The following is a 21,585-nucleotide window of genomic DNA, read 5'->3' on the forward strand; positions in this document are numbered from 1 at the left end:
TATGTATTATTTTTCTGAGGTGATGGTTTATAGTTTTTGTCAGATTCCCAAAATGGTCAGGGCTTACAAAAGGTTAAGAACCACTGATCTCTGGAAAAGAATATATATATTCTTTATATATATATATGTGTGTGTGTGTGTGTGTGTATAAAACGGAATCACTCTGCTGTATACCTGAAACTAACACATTGTAAATCAACTATATTCCAATAAAAAATGTTAAAAAATGATTATGAAAAAAAAAAAAGAACCACTGATCCCGTTGCTGCTTCCTTTTATGTGTTGAGTTCCTTAAGCTCGGTGGCCTGACTTCTCAAATGGAATATTAACAAATTGAGAGGCAGCTTAGCTTAATAAAATAGGCACCGGATTAGATTTGAGGTGCTGCCCCACTATAGTCTAGTCTTTCACTATGTGACATTGCCAGTCCCCTTCCCCTTCTCAGGACCTCAGCAACCCTGTCCATTGATAATGGATTTGATGGCTAAGCTCCATTTCTCCATCCTACATTTCCCAGGCAACATAATGCAAGCTTCCTCCCTGGCCTCCTGCCTCTTTGGAGTTCTGGTTCAGAGCCTCCAAATACCCAGCATTCAGATTTGCCCTGCTTCCTGCAGGGGCACAATCACAGAGCATGATACTTTCTATCCAGCTGCACTCATTTTGCTCATGAATGTCTATACCTGGGAGGATGCATGTCAAGAAGAATGTTTATCAAGGCGTGGCAAATTAGAACAGGGCACCAGATTTCCAGTCCTGGTTTTGCTAACAGAAGCTCACTGGAGATGGGAAAATCACTTTAACTTCCCTTGCTTAAAATCTTGAGTGGCTTTCCAAAGTCCTTGGGATAAAGACCCAAAGCCTTCACAAGATGATCTATAAGACCTGGCCTTTGCCTGCCTCTCTACCTCCCACTCCTTCCTGCCTCTCCTGCAGTGGCCTCCAAAGACTCGCCCCCAAACCAGTGATTTGGAAGGTACCATGGAGACTTTGAGCATTAGCTGTGAGCCTTTGGTTTTGAGGCTGTTCAGTGTTTAGCTGGGAATTATGTACCACTAAGTGGAGTTCTGAAGATGCTCCCATGTAAGTAATTAAGCCAGAGCCACAGAACAATAGAGGCTTGCATATGTGGAGAAGACAAAGTAACAAGGCCAATTCTCGGGCTGCAACTTTTTCAGCAAAGCAAGAAAGATACATTTAACACCAAGGAACACGGATTTTTTTTTTTTTTTTTTTGGTTGGTCCCTCTATTTATGTAACTTCTTTCTTCCCAATTACACAGGTTTCTCCATAATGCACATCTTTAGGACAGCCTTAGAATAGTAAAAGATTCTTCACATAGCTTGATTTATTCAGTTGGCATTCATTAAACCTGATGGGGGCGGGGGCGAGGGTCAGGAGTCTACTAAGGCATCAGATCCTGGCCTCCAAGCAACTTTTTCAGGTGGGGGTCATGATAGCTACCAACTCTCTAGAAACTTCTCTGTATTCAGCATCTTGCTGAGCTTTACATCCATTATCTTATTATTAATCATTATAATAAACTTAACACTGTCCATATTTTACAGATAAGGAAACTGAGGATTACACTAAGATAGCTACTTGACAAAGGTCATGAAGCTGGTAACTTGCAGAGCCTGCATTCAGCTCAAGTTGGCCTGTGATGCCAAAGCCCATACATGTAACTGCTAGTTACCACGTGGGAAATCCCGTTCATTACTTAACCTTATTAGGCCTCCGTTTCCTCTGTGAAACAGGATAACCAAGTTCGCAGGCTTCCCGTGTTTGCAGGAATTGAAAAGATAACTAATGTAAAGTATTTATGTATCATAATGCCTGGCACATTGTAATTCTCAATATAAGCTAGCTGCTATTATTCTTATCATCACTATCATCATTATTGTTTGTCAACAGAGAGGCATATGCAAAGTACTATGGTGGTTCAAAGGAGGGGGCAATCACTTTCACCAAGAGGACAGTCAGGGTGTATGAGGATAGGTGTAAGGTTCATAAAGATTCAAACTTGACCTCAAAAGGAGAATGTGTACATAGGGGTTCGGACTCAAAAGGGCCAGTATAAGAAACAACAGGAGTGAAAGCAAAGAGATAATAGGAAAACCCTAGTAATGACTACAAATGGTGAAGAGGCCATTTTGCTGATACACATGTAAATTCAGGTGACGGTAGACAGATACCTTGGGGTGAAAGTTTGGAGAACTGACTTGAGCAGAGGCTTGGTTTTATAGGAAGAGAGGAAACACTGAATATTTATGAGCAGGGGAGCAACAGAGCAGAGCTCTGCCCCAGGAAGATTCTGCAGGCCACCTATACCCACTGTGGCTGGGACGCATGTGAGGGAGTTACAGGATACGAATGAGACTTGGGAAGGACCAGTTCATGATAAGTCTGACCCAATACAATGCTGTATCCAGTAAGCAAGACCTATTTTGGCTTTGGATGGGGATGGAGAATCTGTGTCAGCCTTGTGAAATGCCCAAGGTATAACAGGTCTTCCAAGGTGCATTTTCAACCCATCATGGTACTTTAATAACAGTCCCCTACTTTGCAGTGTTACCATGAAATTCATGCATGTCTTTCAAGTCCATCGGATTCTCAGAACAACCCTGTGATGAGATGAGGGAAATATTTTGACTTGTGAGCTTACTGAAGGCAAACATTGTGTGTGTGTGTGTGTGTGTGTGTGTGTGTATGTGTGTGTGATGCGATTGCTTGATTTTTGCATACTTAACAAATAAGAGTGTGAGTGAGTGAGTGAATCTCCATTTGACTCAAGCAATTGAAGTGAGGAGATAGGATGAAAATATCTCAAGTTCTCATGGTTGGTACACATATGACTGGGACCCGAACCCAGGACTTTTCATCTCTCCCAATGTCATTATTTTCACACGTCTCCATTTACACTTCCTTAAAGGGGTGCTTTCCAAGGTATACACAATTTAATGACTTGGAATCCTGCTTGCTCTTTTTTTTTTTTTTTTCTTCCTAAAAGCAATGCTTTGCCTGTTCCCTTTTAAGTCAGTCACGGAGGGAGTGCGTCCTCTGAGAGCCGATTTTCCAGCCCCATGCTCTGATTCTGATGCAAGATAATGGAGCTTAGCCTTCAAAGATATGAAAGGTACCAATTGTTTTGTTCTCCAAGCATTCAGAGGCAGCTGTTGTTTTTTTTATTTCCCCTTACGAAGCTTTCTTCTCCTTACAGCAAGGAGGGCGAAGGATGGAAGGTAGAAGGAGGAAGTCGGGTTTATCTATGCCTCAGAGGTCTTGAATAGTTTGGGGAAAAAACGAAATAACACAAAACTATAATTTCGCATTGTTCTCTGCTGCTTCTACCTCCCGCTGCCAGTCTACTCTTTCCATCAAATACGTTTAATATTGGTTGCAGAGCAGATCAAAAATTCTCTTTTCACTGGGATGTGTAGTCAGTCCATCTTGAAGAAGGAGCGTGGCATCAAAGAAGTTCATTGTCACCCTCACTCCCTCATTTCTATCCTTCCTCTCCCCTTCAGGGGGAACAAAAAGCCTGGGTTGCAAAAAGACTCTTTCATCTCAAATTGGTCTCTTTCCATTAGTTTCTTGGCTCTCAGGGACAAAAAAAAAAAAAAAGCAGATATTCTATAAATAGCATTGTTGAAGACACTAAATGCTAAATTAGTAAGATTTGATATTTGTATAGTGCAAAATATGTTGCTTTTACAGATAGAAACTTATGCTGCTGGTTCTTGAACAATTACGTTGAGGAGCTATTTTGTGTGTGTTGTGTAAATCATGACTGCTTGTTGAAGGGTATGCCGAGATTAAGGTGTGACCTCTGCACAATTTAGGGTTCTCGTGGTGGCCAAGTCTAGAGTCTCAGCTTTGCCAGTACTCAAAGACAATTAGGTTCAAGATGCCTGCATTGTAACAACTAAACCCTTGAGAAACTTCCCTATAAACAGTTGTTGTAGTGGCATCTATTTGCCGGGATAAATATCCAGTCATGTGAACTAGACCTTGGAGTCTTCAAACAGTGCAGCCTTTCCCAGTAGGAAAGTCTTCATGGGGAGTCCATTCTGATTAGAAGTATTTTTGTTCTGTTTTGTTTTTTGTCATCATGATTAAGAACGTGGGGTTAGGAATTAGACAGATTTTATGTATTGGTTACCTATCGTTGCATAAAAAACTACCCCAAACTTAGTAGCTTATGACAATAATATTTATTATCTCTTATGGTTCTGTGGGTCAGGGCTTGAAACAGAACACAGTGGAGAGGGCTTGTCTCTGCGCCACACTGTCTGAGATCTCAGCTGGAAGACTTGAAAACTGTGGGCTGGAATCATCTGAAAGCTCAATCATTCTCATGTGGGCTTTGCTGGAGCTGCCAGCTTGAACACCTACACATGGCCTCTCCATGTGGCCTGGGCTTCCTCACAACATGGTGACTGGGCTCCAAGGCTTAGCATGGCAAAAACTGTGACAAAGACCATGACATTATGATGCTTCACAGAGAGTTACATCAGCAACAGAAAATAGCTGGTCAAGATAGAAAAAAAAAAAAAGAAATTAAAGAGAGAGAGGAGAGGGAAACAGGAGTAAAGAAGACCAAATGTGACCATGTTTGTCTAACATTGCTTCAAAGAACCAACAGATAAAAAATTACAACTTCTCCCCCTTGTCATATCTATGTATTGTGCAGAAATGCACGTATCAGGAAATTGTATTTAATAATAAATTTAATAATAAATCATCCAACTAACAGGCCCTCCCTCATTCTGGGTTCACCACTACTGCCAAACTAACATCACCGGAGTCCCTCCTTTGCCTAACTAAGCATTTTCACAAGCAGAGTCTCACTTAATTCTTACAACATCCTGATGAACCCAATGTTATAATTTCTATTCCCTTTTCTCTGAATCAGAACTTTGCGGATATGTAACCTTCCTGGCCCCCACTTATAAACTACTGCTGAGAGGGTTTGTTTTTAAAGATGGAGAGCCATTGTGCATTCTTAAGACATTCACCTATTTTAGTCTCAGAGAGTACTTCAGTGGTGACCTTACCTAATACTTATGGTCATATAAGCAAGTCTTTTGACTGACTGGTTCAGGAATTCTTATCACATGATCTAATTTAACCTTTCTTTCTGCCACCTTTGATTTCTCATGTCACTGTTCTTCCAGAGCCACCCCCAATCAAAAATCTACACTAAACAAGTAAGGGTACTTCAATAGATCTATATTTCTAAGCAATTGTCTCCTCTCCCAAAAGAGTAAAACAGCAGAAGTGCTCCTTTCAATTAGAAATAAAAGTTCCCTCTATTTCAGCTACTATGGTTGTCCTTTTTTCTTTTAAAAGCTTTATTAAGACAAAAGTCACATACAACATTTAACGTGTTGAATTCAATGTCTTTTAGTATATCCACAAACATGTGTATCCATCATCACAACCTAATTTTAGAACATTTCCCTCCCAACAAAGAGAAGTTCTGTACCCATTAGCTGTCACTCACCATTGCCTGCCCACAGACTCCAGTCCTAAGCAAACAGTAATCTACATTCCGTCTCTATAGATTTGCCTACCCTGGACATTTCATATAGATGGACTCGTACAATATGTGCTCTTTTGTAACTGACTTTTTTCATTGAGCATAATATTTTCAAGATTTATCCATGATGTAGCATGTATTAGTACTTCATTCCTTTTTGTGGTCAAATAATATTCCACTGTATGAATGTATCATATTTTGCTTATTCATTCTTCAGTTGATGGACACTGACTATTTCCCTTTTTGGGGCTATTATAACTAATGAAGCTATGAACATTCTTGTACAAGTTGTCATCTGGCCACATGTTTTCATTTCTCTTGGGTATATACCTAGTAGTGGAATTACTGTATTATACAGTAACTCTATGTTTAACTTTTTGATGAACTGAAAAACTGGCCCCAATGTGGCTGCACTATTTTACATTCCCACCAGCAATATATGAGGGCTTCAATTTCTCTACATCCTCACTAACACTTGCTATTGTCTGTCTTTTTGGCTCTAGTCATTCTTGTGGGTGTGAAATGGTATCTCATTGTGGGTTTGATTTGCATTTTCCTAATGACTAACGGAGCTGAACATCTTCTTATGTGCTTTGTAGCTATCTGCATATCTTCTTTGGAGAAATGTCTATGCAAATCCCTTGCATATTTTTAAATTGCATTTTTGTCTTTATTTTTGAATTATTGGAGGTCTTTATAGATTCTAGATACAAGCCCCTTATCAGATATATGTTTGCAAATATTTTCTTCCACTCTGTGTCTTTTGTCTTTTTTGATGGTGTCATTTATATCACAAGATGTTCTTTGGTCATTTATTTGGATGTTCGTTGGTCATATATTCATATATTTGTTTCATTTTATGTTCAATTTTGCTTCTGTTTTCATTCATTCATTCATTCATTCATGCACTGAGTGCCTATTATGTGTCAGAAATTGTTCTAGGCACTGGAGATATATTAGTGAACAAGGTAGGACAATGTCCCTGCTATCATGAAACTACTGTTCCAGTCAGGGGAGACAGGTGATAAACAAATACATTAAATAATTTTAGACAATAGTGAATATTTTTAAGGAAATAAAGTGGGGGTAATGAGATAGAAAGTTTTTATGGGGCAAGTGTCAGAAGTGCGGAGCAGCTATAGGTAGATCAACGCTATTGGCATTTCAGGACAGATCATTTTTTTTTTGTAAGCAGGGGTGCTGTCTTGTGCAATTGTAGGATATTCAGCAGCATCCCTGGCCTCTTCCCACAAGATGCCAATATCACCACCTGCCCCAGCTGTGACAAGCAAAAACATCTACAAACATTGCCTAACGTTCCCTGGGGGACAAAGTTGCCCTCAGTTGAGAACCACTGAGGGTGATGGTTGAGGACAGTACCTCTCAATGGAGACCTGGGGAAGGAGTTGATTTTATGGGAAGCTATAAGGTGAAGCCATTCGAAACAGATTGTAGATCAAGCACAAAAGTCTCAAGATGGGTTTGTGGTTGTCTAAGAAACAGAAACCAGGCCTTTGAGTTAGAGTATAGTGAATGAGGAGAGGATTGGTAGAAGATGAAATCTGAGAGGTGGGCTGGAGCCAGATTATGGTGTACCTAGTAGATAGTAATAAGGAATTTGGGATTTATTCTAAGTACAATTGGAAGCCAATGAGTTAGGGATGCTGTCTTAGTCCATTCAGGCTGCTATAACAAAAATACCATAGACTAAGTGGCTTAAACAACAAACATTTTACTTCTCATAGTTCCGGAGGCTGGGAAGTCCAAAATCAAAGCACCAGCAGATTCAGTGTCTGGTGAGAGCCCACTTCCTGATTCATAAATGGCCGTGTTCTCTCTGTATCCTTACAAGGTAAAGGGAGGGAGCTCTCTGAGGGCTTTTTTATAAAGGCACTAATCTTATTCATGAGGGCTCCATCCTCATGACCTAATTACCTCTCAGATGCCCCACCTCCAAATACCATCACATTAGGGATTAGGTTTCAACATATGAGGGACACAAACATTCAGTCTATAGCATTCTGCCCCTGCCCCCCCACCCAATTCATTCTATCCCAACATCCCTAAAGGTCTTAATTCATTCCAGCATCAGAAGTCTAAAGTCCAAAGTCTCATCTAAATATGTAAATCTGATAGGGGTGAGACTCAAAGTACTCTTCATCCTGAGGAAAATTTCCCTCTACCTGTGAACCTATGAAACCAAACAAGTTTGGTTTGGTGAGACAGGTAACAGATAGACATTACCAACCAAAAGGGAGAAACAGGAAAGAAGTAAGGAGTGACAGGTCCCAGGTAAATCCAAAACCTAGTGGGGCAGACAACATTAACCTGTAAGACTCCAGAATAATCTTCTTGTCTTAATGCTCTGCCTTCCAGGCCCACTGGGGTGGCAACCTCACCCCCATGGTTTGATGGGATGGCCCTGCAACAGCTCTCTGTTGGCATCCCATGCCTGTGGCTCTTCTGGGTTTGAGTTCCATGCCTACAGCTCTCCCAGGTTGGGGTCCTGAGCCCCTGGTTCTGCCAGGTGACCCCATCCTTTGAAATCTAGGTGGAGGCAGTCATACCCCCATGGATCTGCTGGGCATAGCCCATGCCATAGCTCTCTGCAGGGGCCCCAACCCCAAGGCATGGGGCGGGGGCATCCTGGCCCACCTAAACTGGACAGGAGGCCCCACCCTTTGAAACCACTATGCTCCCCACCCCAGGTCCTTGCACTCTGGGCCTGTGATGGGTATGGCAGCCCTGAGGATTTCAGAACCACCTTCAATGATGTTCTTCTGTTGTCTGGGAGAATAGCTCCCAGCTTCCGTTGAGCAGGCTAATCCCTACTAATCTCCTTATCAAACCGTCACTTGGCCACACCTTTAGGGTTCTCATTTCTTGCAATATAAATAGGCTGAGAATTTTCTAAGTCTTTAAGTTCTAGTTCCATTTTGTTTAACGATTCCCCCTTGTAAGTCATTTCTGTCCTCTCACGTTTTACTATAAGCAGTCAGGAGGAGCCAAGCCACACCTTCAACACTTTGCTTAGAAAATGCTTCAGCTAAGTGTCCAATTTCATTGCTGGCAAGTCCTACCTTCCACAAAACACTAGAACAGGAACACAATTCAGCCAAATTCTTTGACACTTTACAGCAAGGATCACATTTCCTCCAGTTTCCAGTAACACGTTCCTCATTTCTGTCAGAGACCTCATCAGAATGAACTCTACCATCCATTTTTCTACCAACATTCTGTTCATGATTACCTAGGTATTCTCTAAGAAGATGGAGACTTTCTCTATACCTCTCCTTTTCTCTCTGAGTTCTCACTAGAATCACCTTTAAAGATCCATTCATAGCAAGACAGACTCTTTCAAGCATACACCTCAACAGTCTTCTGGCCTCTCTACCTATTACCCAGTTCCAAAGCCACGTCAACAGTTTTAGATATTTGGTACAGCAATACCGCCACATCTCTGCACCAGTTTCTGTCTTAGTGCATTCAGCCTGCTAGAAGGAAACTACCAAAGACTGAGTGGCTTCAACGACATTTATTTCTCACAGTTGTGGAGGCTAGGAAGTCCGAGGTCAAGACACCAAAAGGTTTGGTGTCTGTTGAGAGCTCGTTTCCTGTTGCATAGATGACTATGTTCCCACTGTATCCTCACATGGCAGAAGGGGCAAAGGAGCTCTCTTGGGTATCTATTATAAGGGCACTAATCCCATTCACAAGGACTCCACTCTTTATGACCTAATCACTTTCCAAAGGCTCCATGTCCAAATACCATCACATTGGAGATAGGTTTCAACATATGAATTTAGGGAAGGTACCAATATGCAGCATTTAGCAGGTGTTGTTAAATATAGGAACTGAGCAGTGGATTTGTGTTCTTGTCCCATGTTTTCCTGCTCAAGTACCTAAAAACAGACAGTGATAGAGCTAAGACTAACACCCATGTTTCCTGACTCCTAGCCTAGTGGTCCTCCCATTAAACAAGGGAGACTAAGCAGCTCTCACCTGTTAACTGGTGTGAAGATTACAGGCGACCATTGATATAACTGTTCCTTCCCTCAATCCCCCTTATTTAAGAAGTCCCAACATGGTTGTTGACATTGGTATGAAAATCAAAGAAAAGAAACTCTAGCCTGTTGCTATCTAAAGTATGGTTCACAGACCGGTAGCATCGGTGTCAGCAGGGAACTCGTTAAAATGCAGAATCTCAGGCCCCACCTCAAACTTACTAAATTAAAATCTATTTTAACAAGGCCCCCATGTAATTTGTAGGCATGTTAAACCTTGAGAAGCACTGATCTAGTTTATCAAAATATCATCAGAAGCAATTTAGTGATTCAGATGGTTTTTGATGGGCTTTCCCCGAGTCAGAAGACTAATGATGCTATCATCAAATTCTTATATAACACCATCCTGATTCCTTTCTTTCCTTTGTTTTCAGTAAGTCTTCACTCACAAAGTCACAAATTAAGGAGCTTTCCTTAATTAGGACACAGATCTTTTCCTTTCCATTTCTGCAGCCACCAGCTTTGTCTTGGCCCTCATTACTCTGCACCCGGACTATTGCAGATCCAAACTTATGCCCCAGCCTTCTTTACACCCTTCCATTTGCCCAAAGCTCTCTGATTTTCAAACCTTCTCTGGCTTTTGATTTTTCTTGCCTTCAAGGTAAAATTCATATCCTAACTCTTGCTTTGAAAACCATTACATTCAGGTCCCAAAACACTACCCAGACAATCTGTTGCATATATGTTCTTCTGTCCATGCCTTTGTTCATACTCTGGAATGCCCTTTCCCATCTTTTCTGCTGCCTTCAGGGCTCTGCTGAAATCCCACTTCTATCACGAACGTCAGATTTACCCACGTTTCTGTTGCCTTCCCTTGTTCTAAGGTTCTGTGGCACTTGTCACCTATATGAGTTTTTGTTCAACTGCATTATAATTTCAGGTAAAAGTATATATCACACAACTAGATGGTAAACTCATGGAGGACAGGGGCTGCATCTTTACCCCTCTCCTTGTCAGCATCTGACAAGGCACTGAGCACATAGTAGGTAATCAGTACATATTTTGCTTCTGAATCTGATGAAGTTGTAGAATAATGCCCAGAATTACAAGCACATCATTCCTACTAATTTATTTCCTCTAAGCGTCCATGCTACCGTTCAGCAATTATGCAAGCAGCATTGTTTATAAAACCAACCATGGGTAGGCAGCCTCCAATCAGCAAGGCAGTAGGCATTGGAAACAGTCCAGAATTTCAGGCCAAATAAAAACTGTGAATGTTTATTTCAAGAGCCACTGTGTTCTGTGGAACAAAGCTCTGTTCTGGGTGTCAGAACAACAGGTATCCCTTCCCACCTCCCTGCTGTGACACTCAAGGCCAGCTGCTCTGAACAGTGTGTCAGGCGTAGAGCTCCAGTTGCACTGCCCCAGCTGAGCCAGGGGCAGCCAGATACAAAATGCTGATAACATTAACCCTAATTTTGTATTTTGCTACAGTTTTGTGTTTGCTTAGTACTTCCTTCTTAAGGCTGTTGGCAATTGTGTTGGCTGGTCACTTGGCTCAGAATATTATTAGCTTTTTGTATATAGTTGTCCATCAGTATCCACAGGGGATTGGATCCAGGACCCCTGTGGATACCAAAATCCGTAGATGCTCAAGTCCCTTATGTAAGATGGCATGGTACAGTAGCATTGGTTAGTTTTCCTATTCCTGGGCATTAGGCTGTAAAGATTCCCATAAGGAGACACAACTACTAACAACTTTCTTTGTATATATACTAGTTCCTTTGAACCTCCTAGAACTAAAGAGATAGCAGGAAAGTGCCATCATTCCCTTTTTACAGCTAGGGAAACAGAGGCCCCGGCAAGCAATCTAACTTGCCCAAGATCACAAATGTTTGTTCCGGAGCTGAGACTAGGGTTCAGGCTTCATGAACCCAGGGATAATATGCAGTATTATAGGCTCAGTGCAGCATTACTGGTTGACAGTAAGTAGACAAAGTTGACATTTGAACCCAGATGATCTATTTTTCTGGAGTCCACACTCTTACCCAACTATCAACATGGCCTACCAGACAGTCCACACTGATTCATGTAAAGAGATACATTTGCCATTTCTGTTCTAAGACAGGTTTGCCAAAATTGGGAGCAGTATCCTCTGTCTTTGAGATTCATCGCTTCAAACATCTATCTACTTTCCCTTCAAAGTTATCCCTTTAATAATGATTTTCAATTTTGATTATATCTGGGAGAAAAATAAGAAACCTATTTAGATGCTAATTGGCTCTAACATCTCAGTGAATCAGTCTCATTTATTTCCTACAAGAAGCCTCTGGAACACGGATCATGCAGTTATCAAAGAGTTTTGCTGACCCACTAGCTTATAAGTGATTCAATGCATTTGAATTTATAACACAGTTTTATAGCAAAGGACATCTGTGCTAAGGACAGTGTCTTAAAGGCTAGATTTGGGGGTGGCAATTATTTTCTTGCGCATCATGGTAGGGATGCAGGGTGGACAAATTTAATTATTTTGCCCACATCAAAGTAGGGAAATGAATAGTCAATGAGCATTCTAGGAAGTTCATGGTATGATGGTAAAAAGCTAAATTTCTTTTCTTTTTTTTTTTTTTTAATTTATTTGTTTTATTTATTTATTTTTGGCTGAGTTGGGTCTTTGTTGCCATGCGCGGGCTTTCTCTAGTTTCGGCAAGCGGGGTCTACTCTTCATTGCGGTGCATGGGCTTCTCATTGCCGTGGCTTCTCTTGTTGCAGAGCACAAGCTCTAGGCATGCGGGCTTCAGTAGTTATAGCACGCGGGCTCAGTAGTTGTGGCGCACGGGCTTAGTTGCTCCGTGGCATGTGGGATCTCCCCAGACCAGGGCTCGAACCTGTGTCCCCTGCATTGGCAGGCGGATTCTTAACCACTATGCCACCAGGGAAGCCCTAAAAAGTTAAATATCTAGTATCAGATTGCTTAGGTATGAATTATTGCTCTACTTCTTTGTAGCTTTGTGACCATTGGCAACTTAACTTTTCTGAGCCTCAATTTCCTTATCTGCATAATGGGGGTCATAATGATACTTAACCTCACAAGGCTGAAATAATGACTAAATAAGACGATAAATATAAAATACTTAGCCCACTGCCTGGCACATAGTGCTTCATAAAAATTAATTATTATTATGTTTACATATTTATTAATAATTCCTACAGTCAAATAAAATAAGAAGTCTTCCTCATCCTTCATAAACATTTATGGAGTGTTCTTCTCCCAGGCCTGAATGAGTAATCCCCTCAGATTTACTAATAACAAGAGTCAGTTTGGGGGCTTCCCTGGTGGCGCAGTGGTTGAGAATCTGCCTGCCAATGCAGGCGACACGGGTTCGAGCCCTGGTCTGGGAAGATCCCACATGCTGCGGAGCAACTAGGCCCGTGAGCCACAACTACTGAGCCTGCGCGTCTGGAGCCTGTGCTCCGCAGCAAGAGAGGCCGCGATAGTGAGAGGCCCGCGCACCGCGATGAAGAGTGGCCCCCGCTTGCCACAACTACAGAGAGCCCTCACACAGAAACGAAGACCCAACACAGCCATAAATAAAAAAATAAATAAAATAAATAAACCCAAAGTTTAAAAAAAAAAAAAAAAGAGTCAGTTTGGTGTTTAATGGAGATGAGGAAAGAAATGAGGGATGGAGGTGGAAGTCAGCCTTTAACATTAGATGGTTTACACCATAGTTTCTCAATCTCAGCACTACTGACATTTTGGGTTGGATAAGTGTTTGTTGCAGGGCTATTCTTCCCACTGAAGCATGTTCAGTAGCATCCCTGGCCTCTGCTCATTATTCGATGCCAGTAGAATCCCCCTTCCTCCATTTGTGACGGTCATAACATCTCCAGACACTGCCAAGTGTGCCCTGGAGCGAAAATGCCCCCAGTTGAGAACCACTGACGTACATACTGCATTCTCCCATGATGGGGCCATGTATGGCCATGGGGTAGCCAGAGACAGACCAAGACAGAAGTGGGAAATTTTTTTTTTCTGTAAACGTTCAAATAGTAAGTATTTCAGGCTTTCTTTCTGTCACAACTACTCAATTCTGCCACTGTAGCAAGGAAGCAGCCACAGACAGTGCATAAACAAACACATTCCAATGAAATGTCTTTTATAGACACTGAAATTTCAATTGCATGTAATTTCCATGTGTCACTAAATATTCTTCTTTTTTATTTTTTTCAACCACTTTAAATTACTGAAACCACTTTTAGCTCACAGGCCATATAAAAACAGGTGGGGGGCTGGATTTTTCTTGTGGGCAATTTTTGCTGACCTCTGTGTGAAGGAATATGTGAAGCCCTGGGATAAAGATGGTACTTCTCCTGAGAGCATCAGATTAACTTTAAAAACTGGGAGGAAGCGTTTTTTTAATCAAAATAAACATTGCTATGTTTTGGAGTAGAGTTCAAACCCGCATGAATTTTCAAGATAATATACGATATTTCAAAGTAGTGTTTTGCTCCCCATGGGCTGCTTGGAGCTATGCCTCAGAGCATATTCCTGGAGGCCATCGATGCCATCATTCTCCTCTGCTTTTAGGCTACTCTGGTGAAAAATTTGAGAAGTTGCCCTTGTAGGAAGAAACTGACATAAAAGCCTTTTGGACTTCTCATAACTGATTGTCCTTGGATGGGGTCCGATAAAGCACCTAGAAATATTCTAAGTGCCTTGATGGTTCTCTAATGTATTTCATCCAGAGAATGGTCATGTAATATGTAACTGTTTAATCCAAGGTGGTTCCTATAAATCCTTTTTTGAAATTCCACCTGTCTCCTTCATACGCTTGGGGTCTGGAATCTACTCACTTCTCTTGTCAACTAAGTGGCCTGAGTATTACTCAGCAGAGTGAGTACCTAGGATATTAACAAATGACCCAGCCTCTACCCTCAAGAAGGTGAAAATTTTCTGGTGATGGTAAAGCTTATTCATATGAGATGACCCCAAAAGAGGACCTCATCAAGAAAGACAGAGTGGGAAAGAGCATTGGATTGGCAAGCAGGGGGCTTCTTTTCCAGACCCTTCTTTGCCTTTTATCTTGAATGGGAGAGTTACTTTTCTCTTCTGCCCAGAGTGCTTTTTTGAGAAAGATTCGGAGGCACCATTCAAGCTGAGTAGGAAAGAGAGTGACAAGATTGGTTAGAGCTGTCTGCCGTGGATGGGAACTCAGGGAGTGGCTGGCACAAATGCCAGGGTGTTGCCATGCTTAGTCTCAATCATCTCTATGGTCAGTCCCTCCTAACTAGAAATGTCTATGGCTAATTCCTCTGATGGCATGGTTTCACGGTAATGATTGGATCCAAAGAAGGCAGGATCACCATGGGATGCAAAGGTCAGGAGAAGATTGCCTGGCAGAGGTGAGAGGATGGTCAGGGCTTTAAGGATGTTTATTCTCCCTCACAGCTAGGCTCCAGCAGAGTACACTTTGTCTGACTTGGGTTTTGGTTGGCTGGAGGCTGAGTGACTTCTATTGTGGTGTTGGCACAGCAAGAGGGAGGCACGTAGGAGACACTGTGTCCCCGCCATTCTCCCGGGCCGTTGTGAAAGGGAATGTCTTCTTAATGAGCCCATCCCAGAGAGTCTGGCCTTTCAGATAAACAAATAAGCACCAGCAGGAGTTGCTCACAAGAGGCCTGGAAAAAATAAGGCCACTTTGAGTGACAGCCCAAATAAAGGAGACCTAAGAAGTCTGAAGTTAACAGCTAATGAGCACAACTCCTCATCTGTGCTTCCTGGCCAGGACATCTATTGTTGAGGATGCCAGAAATCTGTGTGTCCTATTCATATAGGCAGAGACCTTTCTGGCCTCTGTCCCAGTACTGACTTTTATTTCATTTTTTATGTCGGGGGTGGGGAACTGCCTGGAGGAGATGTGCAAGGTGAAAAGAAATATAATTTCAGAAAAGAAGAAGTAAAACTGTCACTGTTTGCAGATGACATGATACTATACATAGAGAATCCTAAAGATGCTACCAGAAAACTACTAGAGCTAATCAATGAATTTGGTAAAGTTGCAGGATACAAAATTAATGCACAGAAATCTCTTGCATTTCTATACACTAATGATGAAAAATCTGAAAGAGAAATTAAGGAAACACTCCCATTTATCACTGCAACAAAAAGAATAAAATACCTAGGAATAAACCTACCTAGGGAGACAAAAGACCTGTATGCAGAAAACTATAAGACACTGATGAAAGAAATTAAAGATGATACCAACAGATGGAGAGATATACCATGTTCTTGGATTGGAAGAATCAATATTGTGAAAATGACTATACTACCCAAAGCAATCTACAGATTCAATGTAATCCCTATCAAATTACCAATGGCATTTTTTACAGAACTAGAACAAAACATCTTAAAATTTGTATGGAGACACAAAAGATCCCGAATAGCCAAGCAGTCTTGAGGGAAAAAAACGGAGCTGGAGGAATCAGACTCCCTGACTTCAGACTGTACTACAAAGCTACAGTAATCAAGACAATATGGTACAATATGGCACAAAAACAGAAATATAGATCAATGGAACAGGATAGAAAGCCCAGAGATAAACCCACACACCTATGGTCAACTAATCTATGACAAAGGAGGCAAGGATATACAGTGGAGAAAAGACAGTCTCTTCAATAAGTGGTGCTGGGAAAACTGGACAGCTACATGTAAAAGAATGAAATTAGAACACTCCCCAACACCATACACGAAAATAAACTCAAAATGGATTAGCGACCTAAATGTAAGACCGGACACTATAAAACTCTTAGAGGAAAACATAGGAAGCACACTCTTTGACATAAATCACAGCAAGATCTTTTTTGATCCACCTCCTAGAGTAATGGAAATAAAAACAAAAATAAACAAATGGGACCTAATGAAACTTAAAAGCTTTTGCAAAGCAAAGGAAACTACAAACAAGATGAAAAGACAACCCTCAGAATGGGAAAAATATTTGCAAACGAATCAACGGACAAAGGATTAATCTCCAAAATATATAAACAGCTCATGCAGCTCAATATTAAAAAAACAAACAACCCAATCCAAAAGTGGGGAGAAGACCTAAATAGACATTTCTCCAAAGAAGACATACAGATGGCTAAGAAGCACATGAAAAGCTGCTCAACATCACTAATTATTAGAGAAATGCAAATCAAAACTACAATGAGGTATCACCTCACACCAGTTAGAATGGGCATCATCAGAAAATCTACAAACAACAAATGCTGGAGGTGTGGAGAAAGGGAACCCTCTTTCACTGCTGGTGGGAATGTAAATTGATATAGCCACTATGGAGAACAATATGGAGGTTCCTTAAAAAACTAAAAATAGAATTACCATATGACCCAGCAATCCCACTACTGGGCATATACCCAGAGAAAACCATAATTCAAAAAAACACATACACCCCAATGTTCACTGCAGCACTATTTACAATAGCCAGGTCATGGAAGCAACCTAAATGCCCATCGACAGATGAATGGATAAAGAAGATGTGGTACATATATACAATGGAATATTACTCAGCCATAAAAAGGAAGGAAATTGGGTCATTTGTAGAGACGTGGATGGATCTAGAGACTGTCATACAGAGTGAAGTAAGTCAGAAAGAGAAAAACAAATATCGTATATTAACGCATATATGTGGAACCTAGAAAAATGGTACAGTTGAACCTGTTTGCAGGGCAGAAATTGAGACACAGATGTAGAGAACAAACGTATGGACACCAAGGTGGGAAAGCGGTGGGGGGTGGGGGTGGTGGTGGGATGAATTGGGAGATTGGGATTGACATATATACACTGATATGTATAAAATGGATGACTAATAAGAATCTACTGTATAAAAAAATAAAATTCTAAAATTAAAAAAAAATGAAATATAATTTCAATCTAAAGCGATTTACTTATCTTTTTAATGATAAGAAAGATTTCTCACTTGGGAAATGGGGATAAAAATACAACTCTCTTCCTAGAATTGTTGGGAGGACCAAATAGGAAAGCACTTAGCACAGTGCCCAATGTTTAGTCAGCATCTGAGACATGGTGGCTACAGTCATTAATAGTAGTAATCATCTTCTTCTCCATAGATAGAAATACACAGAAAAGGTCTGGAGATGCGGGATCTAGTTCCAGTTCTGCCATGAGTTCCCTGTGAGATTTTTAGGCAAATCATCTCTCATGTCAACTGAGAGTATTAGACCGGAGTCTTGATTCATTCAGTAAACATATTATGAAGACCTACTAAGTGCCAGGCTTTGTCCCAGCCACCAGGCATCTAAAGGTGAATTAGAGGCAGTTTGTGAACTCAAGGAACTCCAGGTGTAATGGGGGAGACAGACAGGTAATGCACATGACAGTACAACACTAGAAGTACTATTACTGTGATGATGTGTGTCAGGTGCTCTGGAGCCCGAGGCAAGAAACCAGCAAGGCCAACATTCTGTCCCAATCCAACCTTCCATGAGTGTGTAACAGAAGCAACCAAGAGGCAAGCTGGATGTCCAGGAGAAGAAGAACTCAGCCAACTGGCAAGGGGCCTAAAACCCAGGTCCTCTCCTTCTAGGACCAGAGTTCTCACCAAATACCAAGCTGCCTTAAAATAAAAACATTCCAGAAAAAGTGATGTGCAGAGAGGTGATAATAACTGGGGTTTGGGAACAGGAGACTTCAGTCTGAGTTTCAGATCTGTTGTTGTGATAGCTTGATGACTTTGAGAAGGCTGTTGGATCTCTTTGAGCCTCAGTTATTTCATCAACAAGAAGGGCACAACTGTCACACCTGCTTCACCCCGTGTTATCATGTGGAGAGAGGAGATTGTTTATTTTAAAGGCTTGGTAAACTGCGACTTATATCAATTGTAGCTTGTGGTGTTTCTGTTGTTATCCTTAGTAATAATAAAAATGATAAACACCCTGCTATGTTATAGAAAAAAATGCTCAATGGCCAGTAATTGAATTTGGGTGTCCAAAGAAGTAGATAAGGTTTCTTTTGTTTGTTTTTTGTTTTTTTGTTTTTTTCCAACAGTCAGTATCTTCTTCAACCAATATCTTGGTTATGTATGGAAAAACAGAAGGGAGGGAAAGAGGAAGAGAGGTTATCTATTTCTCCTTAAAGCTAATCAGAGAAATCACTCAAGGTAAGTCTTGTGACCTGATCTCTGATTAACTGAAGTTGCAATAGGCTGCTGTGATAGGAACCCTGAGGGGGTGACTGATTATCTAATAGTAGAGAGAAAGAATAAACAATTGAAGTAAACAAAAACCTTTGTTTGAGGTAAAGCAAAGGAGAGGTGATATAGGAGAAATATAATAAAGATGGGAGTGAGAGAAGAAAGGGGTTCTAGTTCTCTAGGTAGGTGACCTTGAACAAATAAATCTCTTCCCTCTACTTGGCCTCAGTTTCCCTATCAGTGCAACCTAGGGCTTGGTTGAGACAATCCCTAAGGTCCCTTTCAGGCTTGCCAGAGTATAAGGTTTCTGCCTGCACAACACTGAAACAGAGGGGGGTGAGAGAGAGACAGAGAGACAGAGAGATAGGGAGACAGAGAGATAGGGAATCTGACTGATAAACTGAAAGGGAAACAGACTCATAAAACCCATGGATTCAAATTAAATGGAGAATTCATGTTGATTTAGAGCTGGCAATTTCAGGCTTCTACATCACAAGGAGACTCTATTTAATCCTGGGGTGGTCTCTTGGGCCTTATCTTCCTCAGCTCAATAGTGCTGCACACAGAGCTCCCGTGGAAGTAGAGAGAGAGAGCTGTTTAAAAAGAAGAATTTACTTGAATCACCTGGGGAGCTGTCCCACACCCGCACCCCAGGTACCAGCAAAAGGACAGTGAAAGCCTCAGCCAGGCCTTAAATATTGGTTGCCTACCCTCTTAACTCCTTATGGCCTGATTTTCGGCCCCGAACAGAAGTCAGATCCAATGTTCTTATGTAGGGAAATAAAACACAATTTGCACACTGTCTATTCAATAATGCTGTTTACCATTTTTAGGGCGCACAAAGGGTGGAAAATTCAAGAGACCTACAATCCAGTACTTCAGACTTTGGAAACTTAGTCCTTGAGGCTCTGGGAAGTCCTAAAGGCTGAGAAAGGCCACTGAACATCAGCAAAAGGAGACACCTTAGAGAGCTTCCAAAAATCTGTGGTGCTGCTACTAAGAAACAAGGTCCTAGAGAGGATTCAAGGCTTTGCCAGAGCCACCCGGGAGTCTCAGCAGAGCTGGGACTAGATCTCAGAATGAGAACTGAACTCAAACACAGCATCCCGAAGTTGCCCGTGACCTGGCCCCAGCGACTGCCCGACCTTCCCCGAGAGAGTTCTGCTTTCTGACTCTTCGCAGTGTAATGTTAGAAATAAATTTAGGATCCTTCTCGGGCATGAGGGACACCGGGTACCTTAGACTGACAGTTAGACAAAGGAATGTTGGATTTGCGAGGCTTTGGTGACCCGTATACAGCAGGTCTTTATATATACCACTAGCACCTGGGGAAGAATTGTGTTCATCCAGAGATCCAACTGCTGTTCCCAATTCAAATCAGGCCAACATACTGATTCAGATACAGAGAGTCGTGCTATCAAGAGAAATGGGCTAGGATTCTGAAGACCTAGTTTCTCATCCGACTGCCATCACCCGCTAGTCACCTAAACTTGATGCTCTATTTAAATTCTGTGAGCCTCATTCTTCCCACCTTTAAGACAGAGATGATGAGGACAGTATCTGCTGAGCAGAGTTAACCTAAACTAAATGAGAAAAAAAGAAAAAAAAAAACAAACCAAGAGGCATGGAATTAAGTATGAATTTCTAGGATCTAGTTTATATACATTATGAGAATTTAGAGAGAAGAGGAAAATATGCAAGTATCCTGAGGAGGTTAGGAAAACTTCCTGGGAGAGATTGGGAAGCAGAGGAGTCTTAAACAATTGCATTGTATTTGCAAACTAGAGGAGAAGAGAAAGGGGCCAGAGGAAGTGAGAAAGTAGAGGCAGTACCCTGAGCAAATGTCCAAAGACAGCTTATGATTATTCTAATGCTTTGGGCTCTGTCCTTACATTTTAAATAATATTCCAATCCTTGACACCTCCTTTCAACCGTGTTTTCTATTTTAATTTCCTGAATTGGCCCCCTGGGGAAGAGTGGGGGCTATGTACTGAAACAAGACACATCACAGAAACTTTTCTTCCCTTTTATTGCATTTTTTGTAAAATATATTAATTGTTAAAAAAAAAAAGGTAAAGACTATATCCAAATAATTCCCCAAATGAGCAGCCACCTTAGACTTTAATTACAGTATGTTCACTTTCCCCCTGCTCTCCACTTGCTAAATTGTACTGTTAATAGTCATAATTCCGTCTGTGTTCTAGGCTTTACAGTTTGTAAGGGGTGGTATTTATGTCTCCACCTTTGGCCCTCACAGCAAGTCCATGCAGCATTTCAGGTTGTTCGTGCTTTAGAAAGGTCACTAATAGTTGGCCAGGTTGCCCGATACATAGTAAGCTCTCAATAAATACTGGATGGATGGATGGATGGGCGGACGGATGGATGGATGTATGGGCAGATGTATGGATGGATGGATGGATGGATGGATGGATGGATGGATGGATGGATGGGGGAGAAAGGGGAATTGAGTGAGTTGATAGCTGCTCTGAATATCTGCCGAACTTTATCATTGTCCTCAGTGATAATCCCAGCTTCTGCAGAAATCCCAGGGCACAGGAGGCAGGCAAGCCCTGCAGTCATTTACTTCTGGGCTACCCTGGAGCCTGTCAAATGGGGATGGGCAGTAAGCCTGTCTGCTGTAATTCTGTGATATAGGAAATCTAGTAAATTTCCTGTGAAGCAAGGCCCTCAACAACCAAGGCTATTTGTGCAAGAAACTGTCCCCTTTCACACGATGCGTGATAGTGTGTTTGCAGTTTCTCCCTCATTTGAGAAGAATAGAATCTTTGCCCATTCCCATCCCAAGGTACAGAATTAAGGGTAGTAA

The 21,585-nt window shown here is 41.5% G+C and overlaps 1 protein-coding gene and 2 long non-coding RNA genes across 6 annotated transcripts in view; 2 read left to right on the plus strand and 1 right to left on the minus strand.

Annotated features, from left to right (window-relative positions):
• LOC309622898 overlaps positions 1–21,585 on the plus strand; it is an 843,724-nt gene that overhangs the window by 485,462 nt on the left and 336,677 nt on the right. The window lies entirely within an intron of this gene.
• Positions 1–21,585, plus strand: part of GRIA1 (glutamate ionotropic receptor AMPA type subunit 1) — a 315,761-nt gene that overhangs the window by 73,186 nt on the left and 220,990 nt on the right. The window lies entirely within an intron of this gene.
• Positions 1–21,585, minus strand: part of LOC309622902 — a 480,082-nt gene that overhangs the window by 14,505 nt on the left and 443,992 nt on the right. The gene's annotated exons all lie outside the window — the stretch shown is intronic.

The sequence above is a fragment of the Balaenoptera borealis genome, assembly GCF_965194805.1.
Source record: "Balaenoptera borealis genome assembly, chromosome: 2".
NCBI lineage: Eukaryota > Metazoa > Chordata > Mammalia > Artiodactyla > Balaenopteridae > Balaenoptera > Balaenoptera borealis.